The sequence below is a fragment of the Acinonyx jubatus genome, chromosome A3 (assembly GCF_027475565.1).
Source record: "Acinonyx jubatus isolate Ajub_Pintada_27869175 chromosome A3, VMU_Ajub_asm_v1.0, whole genome shotgun sequence".
Taxonomy (NCBI): Eukaryota; Metazoa; Chordata; class Mammalia; order Carnivora; family Felidae; genus Acinonyx; species Acinonyx jubatus.
In genome coordinates, this window is record NC_069388.1 from 34,029,261 (window position 1) to 34,049,597 (window position 20,337).

Here is a 20,337-nt window from a genome sequence, read left to right on the forward strand (position 1 = left end):
GTTAGGACTAAAACAGTATAAAACAGTATAGTCATCATCATTGTAATAGAGCTGTTTACAGTCTGACACATACTGGGGGAAACCAGGGAGGGGCTCCCCAGAGGTGGTAACCCTTGACCTGTAGGGTTAAGTAGAAGTTTATACAGCAGAAGAGCAGACAGGAAGGAATTCCTTATGACATTGTGCCAGAGCCTGAGGTATGGGCATCATGTTCCTGCTATGGAACTGCAAAGAATTGCATTATTTGCATGCTATGTTAGTCAGCCCGGGCAGCCATAACAAAGTGTCTCAGACAGGGTGGCCTAAACAAAAGAAACTCATCTTCTCACACTTGTGCAGTCTGAGATGCAAGATCAAGGTATCAGTAGGGCTGGTTTCTGTGAGGTGTCTCTTTTGGGCGTGCAGATGGTGCCTTCTTGCTGTAATCTCATATGGTCTTTGGCCTGCCCTTGTGCACAGAGAGAGCTCTTGTGTCTCTTTCTCTTCTTCTTCTTCTTCTTCTTCTTCTTCCTCTTCTTTTTTAATGTTTATTTATTTATTTTGAGAAAGAGAGAGTGAAAGGGGGGATGGCAGAGAAGAGGGAGAGAGAGAATCCCAAGCAGGCTCCGTGCTCTCAGTGCAGAGCCTGACATGGAGCTTGATGTCATGAACCGTTGAGATCATGGCCTGAGCTTAAATTAAGACGGAGCCACCAACTGAGCCAACCAGGCGCCCCTTTGCCTCTTCTTATAAGGAGGGCAGTTCTGTCAGATTAGAGTCCTACTATTATGACCTCACTGAACTTTAATTACATCCTTCAGGGCCCCAACTCCAAATAAGTCACATATATTAGGGCTTCAGTGTATGAGTTTTGAAGAGATACAATTCTGTCCATAAAACATGTCATTCAATAAACAAACATCTTTTTCTTTGGGTCCTTTTTTTTTTTTTTCTCAAAAGAGATGATACATACCTCACACTCAGCTCACACAAATTTGCAGAAAATTATCATCTATTGATCGAGCATATGATGATTTTTTTAATGTTTATTTATTATTGAGAGACAGAGACAGAGCGCGAGTGTGGGAGAGGCAGAGAGAGAGGGAGACACGGAATCCGAAGCAGGCTCCAGCCTCTGAGCTGTCAGCACAGAGCCCGACACAGGGCTTGAACCCAGGAACAGTGAGATCATGGCCTGAGCCAAAGTCGGACACTTAACCGACTGAGCCACCCAGAATCCCCTAGCATATTATGATTGTAATCATTGCTTTTGATTTACCTATTGACAGATACAGAGAGTTCTAGAAAATTAATACATACAAAAACACTTAAAGCAAACTGAGCACCTCTCAGAACTCAAACGTAATTAAATGTTGCTCCAGCAAATATTAATATTAATTTTCCTTATTTCTCTGAAGACAAACCAATGGTAACTTGCAGTTGGACAGACTCACTCACAAGAACTAATTTTTAAATTTTTCAGGGATTCTGTGAACTAGTTGTTAAATGCGGCCATTATAAAAATGTAAGTTACATAAACTTACAATTAAACAAATTGTATTAAAAACAAAGGTAACAAACACCCCAAACCCAGCTCATGCTGGCTAAGACATTTCACGATTGTCTGTGCCCTCAAGGTATTTTCCATCTGTCGTATCTGTGTGGTCACTTATACGACGGAGTCATACGGAGTACCTTCCACTAAGTCAGCGCTCAAGATCTTCGCTTCCAGAGCTTGGACTTGATCATAATGGGAATATTTACACCACGGAAATCAGGAAACACTACAAACAAGGCTCTTCCTTTTTCTAGGAGAGCCATGTACTAAACATTTAGTAGCACACCACTGGCACAAACCTTACTTTTATGGCATATGGTTTTCCCAGGATTTATGCAGCCTTCCTACTGCAACTTACCACAGCTACAAACAATCTGACCCATCCTTTATAAACAAAACAAAGCTTTCTGCTGAGATCTAATTTATTGCCTTTTCAAGCCTTTATTTCTTTGTTTCCTTCACCATAAAGGGGCAGTCCTGCCTTGCTGACCTATAGACTCTCAGAACCTCCATATAAAACATTCTGGGGCAACAGAAAAATCCCCTGAAATATACACTTAGCATTGCTAACATATTTCTAACCCACCCAGCAATGTCTTCTACCTGAAAATTGCTTCAGCTATAACATAATATCCCTCCCACTGCTAATACTACCCTGCAGCTAATACTAAGCTTATACTTGCCTCATTCATTTTAAAGAGGACATTTTTGTTCCCACTGAAAGTTTTAAGTGACAGTAAATGAAATAGAATAGAAAACTGCTGGGGTAAATAGCAGTTTTCAGATTAAGCTTTATATTCTGTTTGAAACATTTCTCTCTGCTGTTACCCTTTTATACCACTTTCAAACAAGTAAAGAGAGACTCAGATTTTGAAAATGAAATGCCATTTGGCAGAATTCACGTTCAACCTTTGATTAAAATTCCAATTAAGTCATGCCTGTGGTCTCCAAAAGCTGAAGCCCAGTAAGTGAAAGTACCTAAGTTTACAGAGCAAATAAGGGACTTGATTTCCTGCCCCAGGTCTACACTTCAAATTGCCACCACAATGCATCTTGCTTTCTGATGAAAATCCTGTTTATTTACGATCTCTTATTGCTGTAGCACTGTAGGAGACTCTTATGAGGGTAATTATAAAAGAAAAACTTCAAGCCGAAAAGATTAAGTGATTTGAAGTTTTCCCCCTTTCTCCGGGTTAACTTACATCCACAAAAATCTGAGAATCCTAAATCTAGAACGAATTTGAGCATAGAATTGACAAAAGCCTTGGCATAGAGAGGGGAAAGAGAAGGGATCCCAAGACTTAGTTCCAGATAACTCGTAGTTTTAAGAGATCTGGTAAAGGAGATAGAGCCTGAAAGAGACAGAAAAGATACAACTGTGAGATGGGAGGAAAACCAAGACTGTCAGAGAAACCAAGAGGAAAAAACAGCATCAATATATAGGGAATGATGCATAGTGTCTAAAGTGACTGAATGGTACAGCAAGGCACCTTTGACATTAATAACCAGGAGGCCACTGGTGCCTTTGGTATTAGTGATGAGTCAGTGGAAAGGTGGGAGTGGGGGCTGGATAAGAGTGGGATAAACAGGAGGCAAGGAATGGACAACTATTTAGCTAATACTCTTCCAGAAGTCCAGACTTGAAGGGAAGCAGAAATCTGGAATAGTCATGGGGGATGTAGGGAATAAGGGAAAATCCATTTGAGAAGAGATGAATCAGTACTTCTAACTTTTGGTCCAGTCTAGTTTATAATGAGACTACTAAATAAAATGATTGCCAGGCAAGAATAGAGAAAAAGGGACCTCACCTATTTACCAACCTGTTTGCCAACCTATTTAACTGTTGGCAGGGTTGTGTTTTTCTCTGATGAATCAGTATTCAGTGAAAGAACAATATCTTAATGAGTGTGCAGCATAAACTCTCAAGAACTATGAAGAACAATAAAGGGTTTCCCTAGACAGAACTCTCAAGAACAATAAAGCGTTTCCCTAGACAGAACTCTCAAGAACAATAAAGGGTTTCCCTAGACAGGACTCTCAAGAACAATAAAGGGTTTCCCTAGACGCTGTTTAAATGTTTGGGTTGTTTTCTCTTGCTATTTAATACATTAACAGTAGTTCTGATACACCTTACAGAGTGATTCCACGAGCTGATCCACGAGGGCATCCACGAGGGCATAAAGCCTGCATGGTTGCTACACAATGTACCCGTAGTTCAAGAGATTTCCACATTTACCCTGCTGTGATTAGAATTCACTCTGTCTTGTGTAGGAATGAAACTACTTTGCACATAATAAGCTGATATATTTTCTTTTCTCCTTAAGCATCCTCCTTCCCTCCCCACCCTTCCTGAATCACAGCTCCAGGAAAGAAAAAGGACAGGGCTCCCTGAGGGAGAAGGTCCTCATTAGCAGGGCAGAAATCTTGAAAAACAGGGATTTGAAGAGAGGAAGGGATTTCTCCAAATTCCTTTAGCTTCTTTGAACACAGATAGCCTAAGGGGCTGGAGTCTTACCCTACACCCAGCAATGACAGGACTCAGGGTGTGCCCCAGAGGAAGAGGAGAGTGTCCCTTTCAACCCTGAGAACTGTGGGGAAAAGAAGGGAGAGAGAAGAGAGCAGGAGGTGATATTTGTATGTACTTCTGTCACTTCTACTCTCTGGGCCCAAATCTGGAAAGTTCCCATATCATGTACATCTGAGAGGGAAAAGGAAATGTCCTGTGTGCCCCAGTGATAAAAAGTGGTGGTATTGAGGGGGCTGGTGGAAGCCTAAGAACAAGACAAAAAGGCTCCCTCAGGCCAATTGGCTTGGGCCATGGACTCAAGAGGTGGTTACCGATCAATCACCCTGGATGGCCAGCAGCCATTAATCTGTGGAGAAGTCTAGGCCAGCCACTTCACAGCAGACACCTGTGAGGATATAGAAGGAAGCCTTGAAAGTCTGAGCCTGCTGACTCCTCTTCTCCCACTTTGAAGGCACTCTGAGTTCTGAAATAGACTGAGCCACCATTTTGAAGAACTAAAAGTCAGAAGGACATATTTGAAAAGCTGGACGTTATGCAAAGAGACTGAGTTGTACAAGAAGCTTTTAAATCCGGTTCTATAGGGAAGTGGAATTGTGAAGCAACTCTAAGGAAATGGTGTTTTCTTTCATAGTTAGAAAGGCTTGGGCAGCTTTCCTTTCTGTCATTCGATGTGTGGCTCCTCCACCTCCAGGGAGAGTGGTTTTGGGGAAGTGTTTCTGCTGTGACTCACATGACACCCTTTCCCGGGCAGACAGCTCAGGGGCTGTGGTAGGCAGTGCCAGACAACTCCAAGTCAATTGAAAGGGAATGGGTCTCCTGGGAGTTTGCTAACCTGATTGCAGGTTTCCTGGACACCGTGTCCCCTCCAAACCCAACACCTGCTGTGACAGAGCTGTTTGTGATGAGGTGAATAACAAACAGTTTTGCCAAGGTTGGGTCACAGGGGAACAAAAAGCACACTTGCGCAGGTGCGGCCAGTCTCCCGGTTTCTCTTATAATTTTCTCTACCAAACAGAACTCTTGTCTAAAGCTTTGGCAAGATTTTTAGTCAAAGCCTTTAAAGTCACATTTGTAAAAGAAATGTTTACTATCTCATGGCTGAAAAGTATGCTCAATTCTGCTGAGCTATAACCTGAAATTTGTGGTTTTTCTGAAAGGTGTATTTCATCTGTAACTGCTCAGAGTATCTTTCTATTAAGATCAGCTATAAAATAAAATATTCGTATCAGAAAAATTAATGAGACTGGCTCTTGACAGCCACTTTTCTGAAGATATTTCAGTAGATTTATCCTGTAGATGTATTCATAAGTGAATGTATGCCCCTGCAAGGGCACAGAGTGAGCAAAGCTTTCCTTGTGACCTGCACATCTCTCCATCCTGATATGACTGCCAGATTTGGGCTCTGAAATCGTTGTTTCCTTTTCTTTAAACCTGGTGCTTAAATATATTGTTTGGTGTGTTGGTCAGAGTTTTCTCATAAATCATTTACACTTCTATGTATTCCTCCGTATTTAAGTTCTCCTGATAAACTAAAACGTGAAAAAAGCTATTATGTGTGATTTTACAGGACCCAAGATGCCAAGTGAAGGTACCTAGGGAGGCCATCAGCTGCACTGCACTTGCCATTGTTTGACCAGGATTTTGGCCTTTAGGGAACATTCCGTATAAAGATTAAAGCCAATTTAGTTGGAAAGCCTCGAGACTAAATATTGAGAACTATTTTATCACCTAGATTTCTAATCTTGGAATTGTAGCACTCACTCACTTATCAAAGTAGAATAGACAATAGGTTTTCTTTTTAAAATATTTTTTTCTCTTGAAATTGGAGAGCAATGGATTTGAAAGTAGCTCCCCATCCTCATCCATCCATGGTAAGTATATATACATATATATTATATATAAAATACATATACAAGTACATATATACATATATATTATATATCAAATATATCAACATAAGATAATATAGAAATATAAAATATATAATTATTAAATATGTAAGCATATTTAAAAGCCAGATTCACTCATAGTTTTGGTCCATATCTCTAATCTAAAGAAACCCATATTGGTACCTAACAGCTTATAGGCAATAAAATTGTATCGCACCCCTGAATGAGAGCGTCTTGTCCTCTTTGAAATTTGTACCACGTGCATTACCTATCAAATGTGTTAATCCGTAGATATTTTTTTCAAACCACACATCCCTCTACCATGTCCCAGGGAACACATTCCTAAGTGAGCCCGCCTCATTGTCTTGTTGCACAGCCATCTCCACACTAGCTATCCAGGTATAATGCGCACCATTTTAGAGATCCAGTCCCCTTTGATCCCAGGTCACAGGCTTCCCTTGTGTGTTGTGCAGATGTCAGGTACATGTAATTTCTGCTCTTTTGCATTGTTCGTTCCAGTCTACTTTCCTTTATGTTCCTGCCTTTACCCATTTTCAGCTGCAATTAATGTATACACTATTAAAGGGAGGAGAAAGCTTATTAATTGAAAAATTGATTACGTAACCTTGAGGGTTTTGTTTTCATTACCTCCAGTGTCCAGGAAGGGCGTTATCCTTTCTGACTTAATGGGATTTTTCCACTGGACTCCTGACAACATCTTGTGTTCAGGCTACAGTGCCGTTCTCTGCTAGCTTCCTTATTCATGCAAAAACGTGTTGAGCCATGGGCAAATTGAATTTACATTCATCCAAAGACGGGGTAAACGCCACTGCTAACCCTGAGAAACCTAAGGTAGAGAATTTTAGAAAAATTACAGGGGCGCCTGGGTGGCTGAGTCAGTTAAGTGTCCGACTTAAACTCAGGTCATGATGTCGGGCTCTGTGCTGACAGCTCAGAGCCTGGAGCCTGCTTTGAATGCTGTGTCTCTCTTTCTCTGCCCCTTCTCTCTCTCTTTCTCTCTCAAAAAGAAATAAACATTTTAAAAAAACAAAAAAGAAAAATTACACAGAATAAGAAATACATACAATAAGAAATGAAAAGCACTTTGAAATAAGCTGGGCTGACATCTTCATTTAGCAGATATGAAAAGAGGCCCAGAGAGGTCCATTCACAGATAGTGGTAGGACCAGGCCAGACATCTAGTCTCCAGCATCCTATTTTGTCCTCCCAACCTCACCCCCAGCTACTCTCTTCTCCCAGCCCTATTCCATTTTAGTGAATTACAACGCAACACAAAAAAAGAAATAAGACCTATACAGGCCTGAATATTAAAAATTATCTGCTGATTACAAAACAATTAAAAATTGATATACTAAAAAAAAGGATCTCATTATGCACTGGACACAATTAAAATTTTTTGAAGTTTATTCATTTTTGAGAGAGAGAGAGAGAGACAGAGTGTGAGCAGGGGAGGGCAGAGAGAGAGGGAGACACAGAATTCAAAGCAGGCTCCAGGCTCTGAGTTGTCAGCACAAAGCCCAATGCAGGGCTTGAACTCAGGAACTGTGAGATCATGACCTGAACCGAAGTCGGTTGCTTAACGGACTGAGACACCCAGGCGCCCCTGTCCTGGATGCAATTTAAATTTTAAAAGGCAACAAATTTTTCTGTATAGTAGAAATAACCTCTCTCTCGCTCATATATAGATAATATATAGCATATAATTATATATAGTAATATAAAACAACAGAAACTTTAAAATATGGAACACATTTATATAACCTATGTATATTATTTTGTTAATGTTTACTTATTTTGAGAGAGAGAGAGAGCATGAGTGGGGGAGAGGTAGAGGGATGGGGAGAGAGAGAGAGAGAGAGAGAGAATCCTAAGCAAGCTTTGCACTGACAGTGCCCAAACTCATCAACCGTGAGATCACGACCAGAGCTAAAATCAAGAGTTGGATGCTTAACCAGCCGAGCTACCAGGCACCCCTTCCTATGTGTATTCTTAAGGAGTCTTGTGCACTTCAAGGGACAGATTCTTAGAAGTGGCATGTAAATGGTTTCTCCCAGAATGATAGTTAAGGGGGAGAAAAGAGTCAAAGAATGCAAAACAAGCGTTAATAGCATATAGGAGATCAATATATCATTAGAATGTAGAAGGCAAACAGAAAGGAGGTAACTGATTTTGGAGAAAAGAAAGGCAAAAACTAAGTGACCAGAGCACAGGCCCCCAACTGAGAGGGGCACCAGACAGAGAAAACTGAAAGAAACAAATTATCAAAGAAATCTGATAAGAAACGTTTTCACAACTGAAGAACATTAGTTACCAGACAGAAGAGCCAAACTGATTGCCCAGCAACATGAGAGAAAGGGTCCACAGTAAAGCCCAAAGCTGGGAAATTTTGGAATACTAAGAAGAAAGATAAATGTCCAAGTATTTCCAGAAAGGAAACTCCCAGTCACAAATTGACAGTCAGATGGGATCAAGATTTCCTACAGAAAATCTAGAAGTCAAATCTTCAAAATTATGAAATGATTTAATGGAGGATTGTTATATCTGAACTATTAGGCAAGAAAGTAGAACTCAAAAACATGTCTGGATGTGCAGAATACCATACCTTCTACATGTTTTTCTAAAATGGAAAACAAACTCGGTGTCTACGTGTATGTGCATAGATATGAATATAAGTAAGAATAATATATAGGAAATTCTAGACTTTTACACATCAAACTTTTACTTTATTTTTAATGCTTATTTAAATGCTTATTATCTTTTTAAAAGTTTCTTAAATGTTTATTTATTTTTGAGAGAGAGACAGAGCATGAGCGGGTTAGGGGCAGAGAGAGAGGGAGACACAGAATCCAAAGCAGGCTCCAGGCTCTGAGCCATCAGCACAGAGCCCAACACGATGCTCGAACTCACAAACCATGAGATCATGACCTGAGCCTAAGTTGGACACCTAACCAACTGAGCCACCCAGGCACCCCCACATCAAACTTTTAAACCGTGGTTAAGTTGAAGGAGGCGGCTGGGATTGGCGAGGTGGTCAAGGGATGCTTTGCAGCTAACTATATTGTGTGTTGACATGTGTTTCTAGAAATAATGTATTTGTATATGATCTGGGTGATCAAAAAATATTCCAAATTTTAATGTTAAAGACTTTATTACTGCTACAAGTTAGTTTCAAATGGGAGATTGTTCGAAATCGAGGCTTTTCTCTAACTGTTCATCTGGATCCACTTGTTTCAAGTGCCCTTTTTCTTTCTATTTCTGGTTTTAAAAAGTCCAATTTAGCCTAAAAGAAGCTGTTATGATTCGTTGATATCACTGCATTTCTGTTAATTAGCCCTTCAAACTTGATTGGTTTTTAGTAGAATTACAGTGATTCTGAAGCAATCCTAAAGTCACCTGTTCCTCAGCCATATAGAAACCCACATCTGTTGCTGATGATCTAAGCTCTGAAAACATCAAAAAGCAAACTGTAGAGACCTGAGTTTCCAATAAAAACTCTGTATAACTTTCAAAATATGTTTAAATTCATCAGCGAATGGGAAAGAAATTACGGAATGCTCAAAGCACAAAGCCCAAGTGAAAGCAGGTACCCAGAGAGGCAGAGAGAGAAGTAAAGCTGTTTTTCACCTTGAAAGTATCTGTCAAGTTGACATTGAACTTACCTTTTTTTTTTCATGATGTGTGGGTAGTGGACAAACAGGAAATGTAGACAAAGTGAAGAGTCTAATAAGAGCCCCAGTACATAAACTTGGGATTTCAGAGGACCACACAACATCACAGTATTCATGAATAAAAAATAAACTCATCATTTCAAAGAACTGCAAGAAAATCGTTGGTCTCAAAGCTTAGTGTTTTGAGGAGGAAAATTTCTCCCTTAGAATTCATGATCACAAGCTATCCCTCATGTGGGTTTAAACTTCAATTCACACCACCTAACACACTCAGGATTTCGTTTAAATATGTCTCATCCTAGAAATCTTTGGGGCTCCTGGTGTAATCAATCTATTTGTCTCTAAAGGAGCCCGTCCTCAAACCAGACCTTATGCCATTACTACAGTTAAATTTCCAAGAAATATCAGCTCATGAAAGCAATTACAATGAATACAAAGAAAGTCCATGAATGAGAACCTGCAGAAACAAAGACAGCAGAATGAGCACTATAAAACTTTATATTTTGGAATATGAGAAACAGAATGTTAAACAAGTGCTTTTAGAATTGATAATATGCTTCAAAAGCAATTGACTAAAAAGGGGGATGAAGTACATTTGAAAACAAATTGACTTTTTATGAATGAAAACATAATTACATTTAAAATTCCAGATTCCAGCAATAGAGAGAGACTTAGGAGATTTTGAAAGAGACCTATAATATTACTCAGTAGGAGTAATACTGAGGAGAGTGTCAGAGATGAAAAATATGGTAGAGAGATTAAGAGCCAGGATGGATAACATGAGAAGAAGAGGTGAGCGACAATGAGGACAGGAGAATATGAAAAGGGGTTGTATTTCAGAGTGGATGAAAGGTACAAATTCATAGATTCAGTAATCCCAAACAAGATACATTTTAAACAATTCCATATCTATATGCATCATATTGCAGTTTCAGAAGACCAAGGACAAAGCAAATATCTTAAAAACAGCTAAGGAGAAATTACTTTTAGAGAAATGACAATTAAATGCAAAATTGGCTTCTTAGCAGTAGCAATGGAAGCAAGAAGCCAGTGGGCTAGTATCTCCAATGTGCTGAAAGAGAAGTTCTGCCAGTCTAGAGTTTATCACTTAAAAGTGACAGCACTAAAGGCATTTTCAGTCCAACCCACATGACAGAAGATGAGGGGTAGGGGTGAGGGGGCAGGAAGGGCTGAGTGATTACTGTTAGCAGACCTTCATTAAAGGAAATCATAAACCTTTATGCTAGTCAGAGGAAGAATCAATCCAGATGGACAGTCTGAACAAAGACCAAAGAAAATTGTAAATAGGTAGATAATTCTACATGAACATTGATTATATAAAATGATAGTAATGTCTTATGGGATTAGATTAGAACTGACATATAAAACAATTCTATACCATTCAAGAAGAGGTCATTGGTATTAAAATATCCTACGTCCTTGTGTTGTTCAGCAAGAGGGTAAAGATATTGACATACACTTGCTTGATTGTGATAAATATTGAAATGTCTAGTATTATAAGAATATATAACTTCATATGTTTGAGAGAAGAAAAATATGAGGTTGGAAAAAGTAATCCAAAAGAAAGCAAGAAAAAAAGTAAAAGCAAACTTGAAGTAAGAGGTAGAAACTTCCAGTTATAAAATAAATAAGTCCCAGGGATGAAAAGTACAGCATAGAGAATATAGTCAATAAGATTGTAAAAAAAAAATACAACATAAGATTTTAAAAAATGAATCCATTAGTATCAACTATTGATACTAATGTCAACATATGTCAGAGGGCTGGCCTCCCAGTTGTCAGGAGCAGTGGCCTAAAATGGTCAGAGTAAAATCAAGACCTGAGCAATTTGGAGGCCAATTTACCAAAGAGGTAGGAGTGGGATTCTGGGCATTTCTCTTAACTATAGAGTTATAGCGATGCCTACAGGCAGCGTGCAGATTGAAGGATGAGATCAGTGGTAAGAAGAGTATTAGGATGCAAATCCAATTATTGTAGCAAAGTCAGAGTCTCCACCAGAAAGCAAATAAAAGGCAGCTACACATGAGCTGGATAAATTTCCTAAGCAACAGTCCTGCATCTCCCTGAACACTTCTCAGAAATGGCATTGAAATCCCCTATTGGGAAAACACTTCTGAATTCCAAGACTAATTAAAAGAATGATAGTTCTACCTTTGATCTGTTGCGATAAAATTAGTATGTGAACTGGGGAGAACAGAGATGATATTATTTCCTAATACAACATTATATTAGCTTCCTAATCAATTAATATATACTTTATCCAGTTTTATATCATATCGAAATATTAATATTTGATTTGACGTGTCTGTGGCCAGTTTCAAACAAGGCCATTTTAAACCAGTTATGTCTTGGTGTTAGGGGCAAAGGCCCTAACTGCGTCTTTGCTTCTATGGGATGCTCTGATTCAGTTCTTATCCTTTGGGTTCATACCTTGTTTCAACAGAGAACAGGCTCAAGCCAGGAAGGCTTTTTACACAGGGATGCATTTGGTCTCTACCACCTCTTAGATAGTTCAGAAGGCCCTTGAAGATTTTACACATTCAAAATATCCTGGAATACTTCCGACCAAGTCATAAGGTCATCACCATTATCTGCTAGTGACATTTTGTTCACTTTGACATTTTGCCTCAGTGTTCATTCCTGGTTCTTAACGGCTTTGTCAGCACCTCACTGAGTTGGCAATGACACCCACCACACTCCTTATCACCCAGCCTTAGAGAATCAGTTTAGCATCGTATCCCTTTGTTGCACCTGATGCATCCTGCATTCAGACTGTTCATGCTGCATGTACAGTAATCAAACTGCATTTTTTAACTCAAAGTCTCAATACTTTTATTTAGTATTAAACCACAGATTGTTGGACCTGTAAGTAGGTCACACCTTGTATGGAATGACCCAGCTCTGTCCTTTGCCATCTGGCTACATGAATCAATGTCAGATGGATGCAAATATATCTCTGAGAGGAGACCCTGGAAAACAGCGCTGATATACCAGCCACCAACCCCAGGACAGTTACCTGTCCCAGAAAAATGTCTTCAAGGTAAATCCAAAGGCATCGCAGCACAAGTTTAAATATGATTTCACTGTCTATTATTTTCATTGGATGCTAGAGTCTGAATAGATTCTGTCTTTGCTTCATTTATCTTACTTTTATTACATGCCCAGAAATTCAGAGGGATTCAGGGACAGCATGAAGTGGATATGGAAGAGCATGCGATAAAAACTATATGTAGCCTCAAAGGCAAAGAAATAATCATACTGAGACAATGAGGTTTGTCTGGCTATTTGTCCAGTAACCAACTGGCTACTTGATTATCACAAAGCCACTGGAATTAATGTGTCTTCAGGGTTTTGGACTTCAGAGCTTTAAAGGTATGATAAGGATTGGGATTAATTATTATAATTATAAATATTATTTATTTAGAGGTAGCTTTGTTTGCACAGCTAACACAGCTGACAATAGTGCATGCAGAATAGAAAGATAAAAATCAACAGAGAATAAATGGGGAAAATGAGATGTGGGGGAAATAAAAACAGAAATGTAACATGGAGGCAGGAAGGAGTAAGTTAGTAAACCACACACAACACACACCCCATAATAGCATGTATATTAGTTGGTGTTGAGCCATGGAGTCTGTAAGTCAAAACCAGCTATAGAGAGGAAATATCCCTGGAGTAGCTTGGGCTTGCATAGAAGGTTGGCATCTTATACTTCCCGTCCCCAGATGCTTCCATATATTTATACTATCCCCATATCCTTGTTGTTGTACATTTCTCCATTCAAACATTTCTTAAATTCATTTAATGTGTCTGTACCATACCAGGTTCTGGGGAAAGCATTGTTTATAAAAGTAGACACAGTCCCTGCTCTAGCAGAACTAATGGAGAAGTGAGAGAGGTAGGCAGAAAACAAATGATCACATAAAGGAATGTGTAGCTACAAACTGACATACCTTCTCTGAAGGAAAGGATGATGTTTCCAGGAAAATTTATTACAGAAAAATCTAGACTAGTCTGGATGGGGTAGGTATCAAAGGGTAAAAGATCAGGTAGGACTTCTTAGAGCAAGTAATATTTGAATTGGGTGCTGAAGTTGAGTAGGAACTAAGTAAGTAAATGATGTGGGGTCCAGTGGAGTGAGGAAGAGTATATAGATGGAGGGAAATCTTTGTAGAGAGAAAAAATAGTACATGCAAAGGATGTGTGGTAGGAGGGACCATTATGTGTTCAAGGGACTGAAAGGCCATGGTAGAGAGTGCACACAAAGCAAAGAAGAAAATATAAAATGGGGAAAGAAAGGTGGACAGAAGTGAAACCCACACATTAGCAATTTTGGTTTTTATCCTAACAAGTCTTAAGCCTGGGTGGAGGTAGTGATATGACCAGATTTAAGTTTTGAAAAAATCCTATTGATTGAAGAGAACAAATTAAAGGATAGAAAGGGCAAGCAGGATGTAAAAGATTAGGGCTATTCTATTAGTGCAGTCAAGAGACATTAGCCGTGTGGACTTGGTTTGTAACAACGGAGAAAAAGAGAGGTTGAAGGATGTAAGAAGTAGGATTTGGTGCTAGGTCAGTGGTAGGTGGAGGGAAAGAGTCACAGAATTACCTGGATTTGAAGTTTGTGCAACTGGGTGGTTATTGTCACCCATCACTGGCCCAGGGAATTTCAGAAGACAGCCAAACTGTAAAAGATGGAAGGAGCCATGAGGGCAGAATTGGACATGGCATGACTCAAATGCCTTAGAGGCATCTAAGAGAGAAGTCATGCAGATGGTGAGGTATACCAATTTAGAATGAAGAGACAAGTTCGTTGGAAAGTAAAGATTTGTGAATCAGATGTAAATACAGGTATAGGTATAAAGGTGGAAGGGAGACATGAGCATGAATGAGGTTCCCAAGGAACAGAATATAGCAAGAGAAAGAAAAGGCCTCAGATGGAGCCTTGGAGAACTTTCAAGGAGGATTTTGGCCTGAGGTTATTCTGAACAAAGCATTAGAATTGTAGGGGCAAGAATTTTTTTTTTTCACCACGAACTTCTACTTCTTCCCTATTATTTTGCTTTGTTTTGTTTTACCAAGGATAGACAACCATCCCCATTTCTTGCTTTAGAATTTCCTTAGGTAACTCTAGATTACCTCTGCCAGTAATGATAGAAGTTTCACCATAAATGGTCTTAATCAAGATGAAGAATACTTTTTAATTGGGTTAGATTTTAATGAACAGGACTTTATATGTGTGCTAAATGATGCTTGTTACCAAAACCGTTTAAGCGTTAGTGATTTTATGCGTTTGTCTTTTACTAGTCAATTACTTTGGCCTTGACCTGTGGGATTAGCATAAGGTACTGGCCATAGATGGTCTGAGATTTTATTTGAGATGGCTCGGGGTTCACGCACAGTCATTTACTTAGAAATGACCACCTCATTTATTTTAGAACATGACATCCTTGGGTCAGTCTTGCAAGCTCATTATTGTAAGCTATGTTTAACAGAAGTATAGGATTTTGAAACGAATAATCGAGGAAACTAGTAGAAAAGTTTAAGTTCATATTATACAGTAGTTTCCATTGTCTAATATTGGGTTTTCATAGTAGATATTGAATAAGAGGATACTATCCTTATTGATAGACATAGTTTTCCTTCCACAATTTTTTTTAAAAATTTGTTTTAATGTTTATTTACTCCTGAGAGAGAGAGAGAGAGAGAGAGAGCGCATGAATGAGGGAGGAGCAGAGTGAGAGAGGGACACAGAATCTGAAGCAGGCCCCAGGCTTTGAGCTGTCAACACAGAGCCCGATGCAGGGCTCAAACTCAGGAGCCGTGAGATCATGACCTGAGCCAAAGTCGGATGCTTAACAAACTGAGCCACCCAGGCGCCCCATCTTTCCACAATTTTTGTTTTGCTGAATTTGGTAGTGATGACATTTCAGTGAAGAGCTGCATTTCATGCATGTGTGTGCATGTATTTGCACATGCTGTGTGTGTTTGCCCATATTTCTTATGTAATTAAAACCAAGACATCAACTATGATTTTTTCAGAAGGAACAGTAACTGTATAACTTAAGCAGCAAGTAGAAGAATCTATTTGTTTCTTTATTTTTTTTAACGTAAGCAAAAGGCAAGAACGTGTTTTTTAAATTAATATGAAAGATAATTATGGAGTTGCACTGTCTAACACGGTAGCCACTAGCCACAAGTGGCAATTAGAATTTAAAATAATTAAATAATCTTAAAAATTAAGTGTTTGTGTCACAGCAGCCACATTTCAATAGTGCTGTGTAGCTGGTGTCTACAGTGTTGAACAGTGCCAGTATGTAACTTTTGCACCGTCCCAGAAAGTTCAACTGAAAGGTCTCTGACTAAAGTAGGAATCAAATCCAGGCTACTGCCAGTTTTGCATAGCCTGATGAACTAAGAATGACTTTTACATTTTAAAGTGATTGAAAAACCTGGGGCGCCTGAGTGGCTGAGTCAGTTAAGTGTCTGACTCCAGGTCAGGTCATGATCTCATGGTTCATGAGTTCAAGCCCTGCATTGGGCTCTGTGCTGACAGCTCAGAGCCTGGAATCTGCTTTGGATTCTGTGTCACCCTCTCTCTCTGCCCCTCCCCCGCTCACGCTCTGTCTCCCTCTGTCTCTCAAACATAAATAAATGTTTTAAAAAAATTTAATGATTGAAAAACAATCAAAGGAAGAATGATATTTTAGAACATAAGAAAATCATCCAAAATTCCAAATTTAGGGTTTCTAAATAAAGTTTTATTCAACACAGCCATGCCCATTCCTTTTTGTATTGTCTGTGACTGTTGTCTCACTGCAGCTGCCAGAATGAGTAGCTGTAACAGACCCGATAGTCTGCAAAGTCTAAAATGTTTACTCTCCGACTCTTTACAGAAAAGTTTGCTAATGCTTGAGCTAAAGGAGGGAACGTAGCAGTGTCACAAATCACTTTGAAAGAGACCATTCTCTGTGGTTTTGGAAAAGGAAATCAGAGGAAGGAATAGTGTCTTCAGAGCTCATGCCCTGATTTGCTTGCTGGAGGATACCCTACATGTTAGGATTTGATGGTGGACTGGGGTAAGGGCTCCAGAAATGCTGGAGGTAGCTTTTAACATGAATCCAAAGGGCTTCATCAAAACCTCCGCTTTCTCAGAGTCTTTCTGTAATTTTTTAAAGATACTGTCGAAAGCTCATTTCTGTCTAGAACCCGCTATCCTCCCCATTGTCAAAACACAAATTAAGTTCTCTCAAAGGCTTGACAGCATGAAACAAGGAAATTCACTTACCCTCCTGACGGCATTGCCAATTATCTTCTTAACCTTCTCTTAGGCGGAAAGGCTGAAACAATGAAAAATTATTTGATGCTGAGCCAAGCCAGCATCAATCTGCTCTCATTATTATCATGTCTCCCCATCTCTTGAGAATGGGCTCACTATTAAGAATATGCCACCTCTTATTGGGCCAGGATTAAATACATGCAAGATCTTCGTGGAGCCATTCCCTGTCAGAAATACCACAAGGCTATTGAGAATTTCTGCAGGAACAGGATTGCATCTTTTGTACCTGTGTATTGACTGGTGCTGTGACAAAGTACCTTAGGAAGCTCAGCCAACACCCATTGGATAATGTTGTTGTACAAGATTGTATCTGGGGGGAAAAAACCCTCAGGAAATGCATTGCTTGTTTAAATCTCTTAAGTCCTCAGCATTAGCCTTAAGCCTAAGTGACTTCAAAGGAGTAAATCATCAGGAAAATCTGTGACCCAAGGGAATGTTGGCCAACAAAATGCTGTCCAGGTTTTCTTGGGCATGGCTAAATTCAGGCACAAATGCAAATCCCCACCTCAGGAGTGTGCACCCTTGACCTCCCAGCGGCAGTTCCAATCACTGGCTGCTAGGGGGTTTTTCAGGTTAATACCATGATATGATAGAACGAACATGAGCTCATATATTTCCAGTCTGTAAGATTTCTGAGCCTGGTTCCTATCCACCTACTTTGGTTTGTACTGTCTTTCTTTATATCCTGGGGCAAATAGATATTTTTGGAATGTTCTGTAGGCAGATTTGAGGACATCTGATCAACATAGAATTCCATGTTGATGCATGCGTGGAAGGAGTCCTTGGACCAGTAATTCCATAGTAAAGGGAGCTAAAATTCAGCCTTTTTGACATTTAGTTTTCTTGCTGACATGCATCTGATTTATTTAATTTAATTTAATATTAATGAATGGAAAGGGTAGAGCCAACTGGGAACATATAAACCATTTGGTTTTTAAACCAAACCAAAAAAAAAAAAAAGATTCTTGGAGTAAAATTTTGCGTTACTGAATGGGATTTGAAATTATGATGGAGATCCCTGAAGCATATAGCAGCAGTTTGGGGAGCAAAAGGTGTTTTTTCACCACATAGAGGATCCAATGCCAGATAGACGGTCTTGTCAGAAAATATCATGAAGCCCATCTGTCTTTGATAATTGCTTCAAATTGTCTACATATATAATCCAAAGTCTCCTTTTAAATGTTTATACTGTCAGTGGTCTTTGATTTATAACCACTGGACCAAGAAATGGTATTAGCTCCATCATGCATCATTTCTAGAGGATGTAAGGAAGGGGACCATTGGAGAAAATGAAGGAAGTCTTATCAGAGAAGGGATGGGTAAAAAGAAAAAGAAAAAAAAAACAGAAAGAGAGAAAAGAAAGGGAGGAAGGAAGGAAGGAAGGAAGGAAGGAAGGAAGGAAGGAAGAGAGATGAGGCTGAGAAAGAAAATAGGGCCAGAACTGGCAGACCCTTCCAAGAGGCAATAAGGGCTTAGAGCTTTATTCGTAGGACAATAGCAGTCATTCTCAATGCATAGTCCAATTTCTGTTTTAGTAGAATTACTCTGTGATGTGGGGACTGAGTTGGAAAGGGGAATGAGGAAAACAGAAGACTACTCCATAAAATAGTGATATTCTGCATTTATGTCCTTGAGAAGAAAGCACAGGTAAGGATCACCCAATGCATGTTTGATAGATAAAAATATTCCCTATCAAATGGTTCAGGATGATAGAGGAAACAGGACCACTAACCCATCACATGCATTTTTTTAAATTATGTATCAGATCAAGTACCCTGTCTAAATGCAACGAACTTTATAGTTGTTTTTTTAAAGAAATATTTGAACCTCACGAGAAACTCTTGAATGTGTGTCTGCATGTATTAATTGTAATCAAATCTACTTAAAGACTGACATATAGGCAGAGCATATATTGTAGCCCAGATTTCACAGGGATAACCCCAGACACAGCCTTTAGAAGCAATGCTGTTTTCCATAGGTAGAACCCTCCACTACATTCAGAGCATATAATATATACTCATGTTCAGAGAAACCTGGAAGGGGAGATGAAAGTAACCCTGCTTTTTCTCTGGCCCACACAACTATCTGCCACATGATGGACAGTCATATCATATTTCATTAGAATGTTGACCACAGGTTCAATGGTGACCTTTCTGTCTCTCGATATTCATTTAAAATTTCCCTGCTTTTGTTTCTAGCTGGATGATTTGCCCTTGGCCTCCAGTGCCTTAGGATCATCACTATGATGTTCTCATCATTATAAAAGAGTGGGGTCATATTAATGCCCTCAGGACTTACCTTAGACATTGGGATGTTGAATAAATCCCACCAGTTCCTCTTATCATAATATGCCTCTTCTTCTTGAAAGCAAAGCCCCAAAACAAAAAAGTTGAAATGGCAATTTATTTTTTGATAAATGAATTTTTTGAAACAAATTTCACAAATTTATTTCTATTATTATTCCTTATTCTTATTCCCTATTCTTCCAGTTAAAATTTAATTTTCAAAGTCAGGTTCAGACTTATGAATTCACCTAGTAGATATTGTTTGTCCTTTGCATATGATCTTTTAATCGACATTTTATTGACCTAAGGATGTAAGGACAGAAATGTAATTGGTTCCATTTCTAACAGCAAAAAAGAAACTATTACTGGCTGTAATAAAATTTTGTGGCCTTAAATTTTAAATAGAACAGTTGTTTATACTTACTCAGGGAAATGGAGAGTTATATAGGAAATTTAAATAAATCATGGAATACTTGGTCCTGAAAAGTGCCCATTATGATACTTTAAACAAATTAAATTTAATTTAGAGGTTTTAGGTCTCCTGAGTGTCAGGGAAGGTGAAAATGCAGCCATAAGATATAGAGACTGGCACGAGGAAAAATAGCCAGAAATTATGAACTTGGATTTCATTGCACGTCCTTGTGCTGCATCATTGCTTAAAAGATGATCTTGATGACCACTGACATCTTATAAGCTTGAGTGCAAAGTGAGATGGATTCCTTTTCCATGGATTCAAGCTCATGATAGTTCCTGAGCCAGATTATAAAAATCCCTATCATAAGATTGTGAGAAATGAGAGGAAAGTATCAGGATTGAAAGCCTGACCCACAGATGACTCCCTTGTTTAAAGACAATGTTTGATCTTTCTTTCAGTGGATGGCTTCCTGAGCAAAGATCTTTACTATAAAAGGGAACTGTTTAAAACTTTACCACATGGATTAGTCTGATTTCTTAGGGAAGCACAATGGAGATTAGTGATTTGATGACAGAGGCCCATGTTCCTCAGAAAGTACCCCATATTGGCAGCTAGACAGCACAATCAAGAATTGT

General features: G+C 39.1%; 1 protein-coding gene across 3 annotated transcripts in view; it reads left to right on the top strand.

Moving 5' to 3' along the window:
• PLCB1 (phospholipase C beta 1) overlaps positions 1–20,337 on the top strand; it is a 695,548-nt gene that overhangs the window by 627,637 nt on the left and 47,574 nt on the right. The gene's annotated exons all lie outside the window — the stretch shown is intronic.